The sequence below is a fragment of the Daphnia carinata genome, chromosome 5, assembly GCF_022539665.2.
Source record: "Daphnia carinata strain CSIRO-1 chromosome 5, CSIRO_AGI_Dcar_HiC_V3, whole genome shotgun sequence".
Taxonomy (NCBI): domain Eukaryota; kingdom Metazoa; phylum Arthropoda; class Branchiopoda; order Diplostraca; family Daphniidae; genus Daphnia; species Daphnia carinata.
Window position 1 is genome coordinate 6,369,911 of NC_081335.1, and position 9,194 is coordinate 6,379,104.

At 37.0% G+C, this 9,194-nt stretch overlaps 1 long non-coding RNA gene across 1 annotated transcript; it reads left to right on the forward strand.

Annotated features, from left to right (window-relative positions):
* Positions 1 to 16: 16 nt before the first annotated feature.
* Positions 17 to 1,379, forward strand: LOC130702757 (uncharacterized). Its single transcript, XR_009004411.2, has 5 exons — positions 17 to 160; positions 265 to 480; positions 539 to 723; positions 776 to 995; positions 1,064 to 1,379. It is a non-coding gene; the product is annotated as an uncharacterized LOC130702757 (long non-coding RNA).
* The last annotated feature ends 7,815 nt before the right edge of the window (positions 1,380 to 9,194 follow it).

A 9,194-nucleotide genomic window follows, 5' to 3' on the forward strand; every position in this document is an offset into this window, starting at 1 on the left:
TACTTGGGCTTTAATAACAGATTTTCACCGTCCGCCATTGTTTGTGGCGTCCTGACGCTAGATTTGGCTTGAAAATGCCGTTCCCTAAAGAAAATAACAATAGACTTGTTCCGCATAGTTTGATCTATGGAGTGGTCAGTGTTAATGTTGAGAGATCAAGGTAAGTAATAATAAAGTTTAAAGGTTATAATATGAGAGGCAGTTTTTGTAAATAGAAAAAGAGAAAACAAGAACTTGAAAGTGACGTCTAAACAAAATTTGTAGGAAATGAGGACCCAAAAAATCAAGAGCCTTATAAAACGCGAGGGTCCATTGACATCGTCGCTCTTAAAAAGCAACTCACTCCTGAAGACTTTTTCATTTCTAGCTTATTGACCAACATTCCAACTGAAAGTGTATCTACAGTTGACGATCTCAATAGCAATAAGGTTGGTGTTGAACAAGAAGAATGTCTAGCAGCTAACACCTCACACTTAACAGGTATGTGTTGATCTTTACGTTCAAGGAAGACGGGCAAGCTTATTCCATCTATTTTCAGGGAAAAGGCTGGATTTGTCTGATAGGACAATGAAAACCAAACTTAAAAGGAGTTAGAAAAATTGCAGAAGAAGAAATTAAAAAAGAAAAATAACAAGAAGTGGTCCTGAATTGCCAAACTTGCACAAGCCACCGAGGCAGCATCAGTGTCATCAACTTCTGATCCCACAGAGTTTGTCAAAACAGGTATTCCTGAACAAAGACCAACCAGTACACCGCTAACACAAATTTTCAACAGTGAAAGCTGCCTACTATTCAGCAAATTTGATTTAGGAGAACTATCTAATCCCTCGCCCATTCTGAACAAGACCACTTTAGATTCAAAAGTGGCAACAATAAAAAAAAAAAACTCAAAGCCAAAGTGAAAATCTTGGATGGCCAAACTGAAGTTGAATGCGAGAAGTATTGAAGAGAAACAGGCATGAAAAGGTGCTCTGCAAAGAGCAGAAGGTTTTCAGGTAAACTTTCAATTTGACAAACATATTTTTAAGATTTTAAATAATTTAACCTTTCTGTATTGCAATAGGTGAAAAACAATGTGGAATTGCTTGCTAAATCTATTAAGAAACAAGATGAAATCAAATCAAATTGTAAAAGAAGTTGGCTGAACGCATCGAAGAATAGGAAAAGAGAAAGGAATAACAACAGAAAACGAGAAAAGCCAACATTAAGAAAAAGAAAACTGAAAAGAAAGAACATAAAGTGAATAAACTAAAGAAAAAAGGCAAATTTATCGCATGAAAAACTGATACTGACTGATGGATCAGCTAAACTTGTGTTCTTTCATGTGCAGCCATGTCGTGATAGTTTTTTAGAAAAATACACTGATATGCCTTCCATGATCGTGGAAAATTTGAAGAAAAAAATCTTAGATTCAATTTAAAAGGTTTATGTCTTCACTAATAAGAGACTCTCATAAAAAAAAATCCGTCGTAGTAGAAAATTGATTTGTCATTATTAGTAGCTTTGCTAACGTAAAGTGTAAAGCTTCCTTATATCTCAATGTAGTATGTCATGTGTAATTAGGTAATCAATAGCTGCTTGAAAATGTACAAAAGGTGAAAACAGGACACGAAGAACGAACAAAATCATTTATAGCAGTAGGTTATGATTTTAATATATTTATTGGGCTCTTTGTAATTGTTAAAAGAATTGAAAATGTATAAAGAATAAATGGTATTAGAATCAATATTGAATTACAATAGTCTTTGTTTTGGTCCTTGCCTCAGACGATAGTTCAAGTTTGTACTATTATTCCTATAAACATTATTTATCAAATGTTAATAATAATAAACTAGTCTTCGTGGTAACATATATTTTTGTTCCCAGCAACCACAAAAGCCCCGCGGAACTCATTCAGTTTCCTTATTCACAACGAATCAGTGGTCTTTACCTATGGCATAAGTATCGACAAAGGGAAGTTATAAGGGAGATGGACTGGGGGTTGGGGGAATAATCAAAGAGGGTGGACAGAACAAGGCTAAGTGCGAAAAACATTAATTTCTTGTATTATATTAAAAAAAGCCGATAGTAGTTCAATAAACAAAAATTGTGAAAAATGAACTTTATTTAACGGGATATTACCAATATATAAATACTAACATAATCCGAAATCAGATTGCTAACGAATAAATAATCAAAGATTAACTAACGTACATACGCTAACATTGTTTGATCTCGGCAAACCTTATAGAAGGTAACGGTTTCAGCAACCTATGTACATTCCACTTTCCACGGAATAGGAGGTTGGAAATATATTTTGAAAATAAATATAAAGTTTGTGGGAACATGGAAATTAAACGGAGAAAAAGGCCCAGTCCAATGGAGAAAAAGGCCCACTTTTGAATTTGGAAAAAAGTGGGCCTTTTTCGTATGGGCCTTTTTCGTCTGGGCCTTTTTCGCGGGCCTTTTTCGTCTAGGCCTTTTTCGTCTGGGCCTTTTTCTCCGCCAATCCGAAAGATGCTTTGGCTTCTTTTTGATGAATTCGTCCAGGGAAGCATTTTCCTGTAGAAAAACAAATTGATGTTAAGATTAAGCGCAATGGGATGATGTAGTTTCTAATTACCTTGAGATACACGATGAAACTTTCCAGAATGTCTTCAATTGGGGTATTTTAACTTTACCCACGTCAGGAGTAAGTTTGATGAGGTAGTACAGCCCGGCAATTACCCCTGAAAATCAAAATACGTAAAAAGGCCCATGCAATATTTGAAATGTGAAAAAGTTACCTATAGCGTTGTTTTTTGGATTAGATTTGATGGACAGCTGTTTCTCCTTGAGAGCTCCAATTTTCATGATTTTGAGTAGATATATCTGACTGAAGTTCAGCTCAAAACTTTCGGAAGAAGGATGACGAAGCCTAAAGTCATTGGCAATCTAGAATAAAAATATAATTAGAACATGTATCATAACATATTTAATGTTAATTTACGAGTTGGCCCTTCTCGAAGTCGACAAAGCGCGGGTAGGCGATGAGTTAGTCAGTAGCAGACTTCAGCATTTTCCATTTGCCTTGGAATTCGCGGTACTTAAAGGTCAATTCCGTATACTCCAGAATTTGTATTGTGTTCGATGGAAGAGAACAATGGTCGCGGAGCCAGATTACCTGAAACAAACAGCAAATTAAGATAGGTTACAAAAAAAAATGTGTGTACGCATAACTTTTGAACTTACCAGTGCTTTTTGTCCGCCAAATTTCGCGTACTCCTTTTCAAAACCTTCCTCTACTATGGCATTTTTACATTTCTTGGATGCCTCGGTATTTGAGTGGTTGCTGCGTCTTCTTTTCGAACGCATCGTTTTCAAACGAACATCGATGAAGCCCGAACTACGGTTATTGTGTAAATTATACCATTCTGAGTTATTTTCTTGGTTACTCTTCAGGCTGGGGTAAGGGCGGATGATTGCTACCGACATTTTTTGTTTTTGTTCAGACGTAGGATTTAAATGTCCAACGTCTTTACAAAGACTTTCAGTACAAATTCTTACCAAAAGGCTCTTTTCTTCGAGAGACATGACCACTTTCTTCATCCTGGAATACGTTACCAGCAGTCTCCTACCATATACCGTTGCACTTAGCATTTCGTGAACATTGTAGATTACCTGGAATATTAGAAGAGTTTATAAGATGTTATGTAACTAAAACTATATCACCAATACTTTACCTCACTAGTGCTACGTGGCGAAAACGATGCAGCAGATCTTTGTTTTGAGGCTTTGGCGATGCTAGCTACAGATGTTTCAAATGGTGGTTGTGGTGCTGGTGGAGGAGGAGCCTGCACAATGTATGTGTGAGATCTTCCAAGCTCTTCAGAAACTGGCTACAAAAAAGTGCTATCCATGAACTGTGGAGATGGAGTAGCCAATAGCGAAGGATGGTTTTGGAAAGGAGCTAGAAACTGTGAAGAAATGTGCGGTAACTTCAATGATTTAACCAGTTTCCTAAACTTAAGTTTTTGTCCGAAGCTCAACACAGTCATCCTCTCGATGTCATCCTCTGTCATCTCTAGTACTCAGTACTCAGTAAATGGTTACTTAGTGCAGCCTTGCTGAGCGTTTGAATGTTTTCTGAAATTCTCTACAAATTTCGCCCTAAAACTACATATTCACACTACATTGAAATCACTTCAAAGCCAATTAAAAACTGATAGAACAAACTCACCCCAAAATATGCGTTGCAAAATTCAGCCTACGATTTTGGTCCATACGTCGAGATGAAAGCTTAACGTGTACTGGTCGCAAGAAATGGCGTGGGTGTAGATACACAAATCTTAAAACAAAAGAAGCGTACTGATCGCAAAAAATTGCGTAGGTGTAGATATACAATAATCTTAAAACAAAGGAAGCGCACTGGTCACAAAAAAAAAGTGCGGGATGCGTAGAAACAAAAAAGTTAAAGACACAACATTTTAAGAAAGCATGATGTGTATGGTATGGCCTGTCTATATATGGTAACTTAGAAAAAATGTGCGTCAGTAATTTATAGAAGGTGGAATGGACAGACAAAGGTTTTGGTATCCTTTCCAAAGGGACTCAAAAGCCAAAGTGGCTCTATTTTGTTAGTAAATAGATTTTTGAATATTAAGTCCTTTTTTCCTTTGGCTTGGACAAATAAGAATAAAAGTGATCGTCGAAATAGAAAGTCTCCATCAACTGAAGAACTGCGTGAGGTGTTTCTTCTTTCATAAAAAGCTTCGCAATTATTCCGAAAATCGGCAAGTCATCTTCACAACATTCAAACGACTTTTTTATCAACAGTATTGAGACAGGCCAATAGGTCCACCCACCAACTTTTATCCATTTGAACGAGGGCATGTTATCTTCAATCTGGTATTCGAAAAGCAATTGTTTCATCGTATTTCTTTGTTCAGTTGTTTCACTTTGGATTATACCGTTCTTTAATGAGCCGATCTCAACAATATGGTCTTTGAACGCAGTGCCTTTTCGCAGGGCAAGGCAAGTTGCTAACTGAAGGTGTCTAGCAACACTTAGTGAAATGGTTTGGAAATTGCCACTTACACGACAATGAGATTCTACAAAAAGGGAACTACTTCAATTGTGACTACCAAATTGTTATAATATGTCACGTATTAATGAGTTTTTACGGAAGTGAAATAAACCTTAAAGTTTTATTCCCAAAAGCAATACTTCTTTAATGTTTTTACTCAAATGGCTTTATGTTTCAGAATCTATATTGACTGTTGGATTTTATGACGTAAAAGATAAGAAATGACTTTAGGGCGTAAATTGGAAAAGTGAAATTGTAAAAATGGAGAAAGGGCAAAACACATGTAATATCAGTATAATAAGCTCATATGCATAACATAACTAAGACAGTTTTTTAATATAGAAATTGGTGTTCGTTAACTACGTTATTTATTTTAAAAAAATTTTCAAGAGAATCCTTTGTTTGTTTGTTTGATTTTTTTTTCAAGGAAACTGGGTTACGTATAATTACATAACGTTTTTTTGTATCATGATTCCCTTCTATTTGTTTTGTAGTTTTATGTTGATATATCGTGTTTTTTTTTCAATGATGATATCTTAATTGTTGGCTATTGTGTTTATTTCAGCTGTTATAAAGGAATATATCGATTAGAGTATATTGGCATACTGAGTAAATATTGTAAGCATAGGTGAAAGTGGATAAACATAAGTAATAAAAAAAAACAGGGAAAAAAGAAGAGAAAATTTCTTTCTTCGGTCTTCTTCTTCTGGATGTGTTAGAGGTATTTGGACCTTTTCGATCCGGAGTATCCTCGTGGTCGCCGTCACTGGAACGCTTCCTGGGTCGAGGCGAGTCCCAGTGACAGGAAGTCCAGCCGTAGAGAGGTAGGTGTCGTACCTCCGGGTCCAGATCGAGGATCAATTTTAATGCGTCAATTGCTTCACGCCCTTTCTTCTCATGCAGCCGGATGAGGAGACGTCCGATTAGTTGGTTTGTTTTGATCTGCAGTTGCTTGCTGTCACGGATTCCTTCGAGGTGCCAATCCGAGGTGTCCTCTTCGCGGACTCCATCTTGGCTGAAATCGATGGCGTCCTGTATTTCGAATGCTTCGGGCACGTCCCCGGCAACGGTCTCCTCGTCGTCGGATGTCGTTAGGTCTACTACCACGACTTCTTGAACAGGTAGTGGGATCACCACCATTGGGGTCCAGCTGCTGCTGACTGCGTTCTCTTCGACGTGTTGTTGTTGTTTTTGTTGTTCGTCTTCCATTTTTTTGCTTTTGTTTTTTTGTTGTCTTTCCTGGTTCTCTTTAGCCGTGAAACAATTAAAACTTGTCTGAACAGATAGTCTTTGATTGCTCACTGAGAGTACGAAGAAGTGGTGATTTTTCTTCGCTCAACGCACAGTTTATATAGTAGCCCACTTGTTATTGTTCGAATTAGAGAATTGCGCAGTTTGATGTCATTACACTTCGTCTCTATAACGAATTGGTTTTCTCCTGTTTCGCTGTGGACGGTGGTTCACACCGTCTTGATGCGTTGATGCTGATGTCGCATTATTTTCAATTTGCTGAATTTCGAAATCCTTAGCGGCGCATATAGGACCAGTTTCAGGTATTGTTGATGGATGCTGTCGATTTTCGGTAACATCGCAATTGTCATTTGAGTACAATTGCTCTTCGATCGGCAGATGAGACTGTCCGATCATATGGTCTTCGAGTACAAGTTGTTGACCCATTGAATTGGTGTCTGGCATCAATTCTGACACGGCTTTTGATGCAATATTTTGTTGTCTTACGGCTTCGTTATCGAGCTTGTGTTCAGATACACCTGTTGTTTGAGTCGCAATAGTCTTGCGGAATCTGCTCTCAAGTGGCGGACAATGCTCATGTTTCCATAGCATTGTTTCATACAAAGGTTTTAATCTATTTACATGCGTACGCTGGCATATATACGAATTATCAGCAATGTCTACAGTATTATTCGAATAAACTTTAACTATTCTATAAGGCCATTTATATTTCGAAGTGAACTTTCTGCTATCTCCTTCTTTAACTACACGAATGTCCAATAACACCCGATCGCCTACCGCGTATCGGTTTTCTTTCGCGCGCTTGTTGTATTGTTCCCTTTGGCGCTACCTAGCTTTTTCGCTTTCTTCTATAACCCTTTGAAAACTATAACGCAATCGTACTATTAAATTACCTACATAATCAGAAGAAGATTTAAATGTTTTGGGAGATGCATCAAGAAATTCGTTAATAGGAATATTGAGTTCTCTAAAGTGAAGAAAATAATATTTCGTGTCAAGTGTCGAAGAGTGGACTGAGCTACGATAAGCGAACAAAACATCATCTAACATTTCTTCCCAATTGGCATGTTCGCCGTCTTTTAATTCTTTTCTTAACATAGACGTTAAAGTCCGATTGAACCTTTCCGTCTCCCCATTACTAGCTGGGTTATAGGCGGTAGTTAATCGCGGTTCAATTTTTAACTTCGTACAAAGATAACGGAATAATTTTGATGTGAAATTTGTTCCACGATCGGAAAGAATTGCTTTAGGCATTCCATGTCTAACTATAAAAAGCATCTAGCAAAGCAAAAAGCAAAAGTGCTCTATAAGGCGAGGAAGTGTTAGCAATGCATACTTCACAAGCCTGACAATATTCTTTAATATCGCCTCTCATGTTTGGTCAATTATAATTATTTTTGACTTTCATATAAGCTTTGAAAAATTCTAGATGACCACCCATCGGAGCGTCGTGTAATTCTTTAAGCACTAGATGGCGTAAAGATAATGGCAAAACTAATTGATGGTTCGTGTCGTTCCTTTTACTACTCTGAGATGGCAGTTCCCGTCTATAAAGTGTTCCTTCGATTATCTCAAAATATTCAATTTCCTTTACCCAATCGGGCTTTGACTGGTTAAAAATTTCGTCCAGTTCTCCTTTCTCTAAATAATTCTTAATGGCTATACAAAGACTATCCTCCATTAGTTTTTCACAAATCAATTTCATATCTTTTCCAACCTGAATACTAGCTACTTTTAACCTTGATAAACAGTCTACATTCTGGTGAATACGACCTGGTCTATATTTTAATTCGTAATTGGTTGCGGCTAATAAGATAGCCCATCTACCTACCCTTCCATTATTGTCTTTTTGATTTTTTAGCCATTGCAAGGGACGATGATCACTAATTATTTCGAAGGGTTTATCCAACAGATAATGACGGAAATGTTTAATGGCCTCTACGACCGCTAGAGCTTCTTTTTCAGTTGTACTATATTTCAGTTCTGCCTTTGTTAGCTGTCTACTGGAATAAGCTATGGGGTGTTCCTGACCGTTTTGAATTTGAGACAGAACAGCTCCGATACCGTAATCGCACGCGTCAGTAAAAAGAAAGAACTTTGCATCAAAATTCGGATATACGAGAACTGGTGGTGTAACATGAGAAGTACGCAGTTTCTCAAAAGCAACTTGTTCTTCTGTTCCCCATGCAAAAGGTTTTGTACTAAGAACTTTATGAGTTAATCTAGTCAAAGGTTTTGCAATTGAACCAAAATTTTGAATAAATCACCTATAATAACCTGCTAAACCAAGAAATGACCTCACTTCATCGACAGAAGTGGGCGTTTTGTAATTTACAATTTTATCAATTTTACTCGGATCTTGGTTTAATTCCCTCAGTCGAAATGACATGGCCTAAATAATTTACAGAATGTTTGATGAACTGGCATTTCTTAATTTTCAATTTTAAATTTGCGTCTTTTAATAGGTTAAAAATTTCCCGAATATCGCTTAAATGATCATCAAAAGTGTCCGAATATATGATGACGTCATCCAAATAAGCTAATGCTTTACTTCCCAAAACGTCTTTCAGTACATAATTGATTAATCGTTGAAATGTGGCAGGTGCATTGCACAAGCCAAACGCCATTCGTTTAAATTCGTAAAGATTGTTTTCTACTACAAAAGCGGTTTTTCCAATAGCCGGCTCATCAACTTGAATTTGCCAATAGCCAGAGGCCAAATCAAGAGTTGTGAAAAATTTCTTTCCATATAATTTGTCTAATGTTTCGTCTATCCTCGGCATAGGGAATGAATCTTTTTTGGTAATACTATTTAATTTCCGATAGTCAACGCAAAATATTACTTCACCACCTTTTTTCTCTACTAAAACCACAAGTGAAGCCCATGGTGAATGAGAAT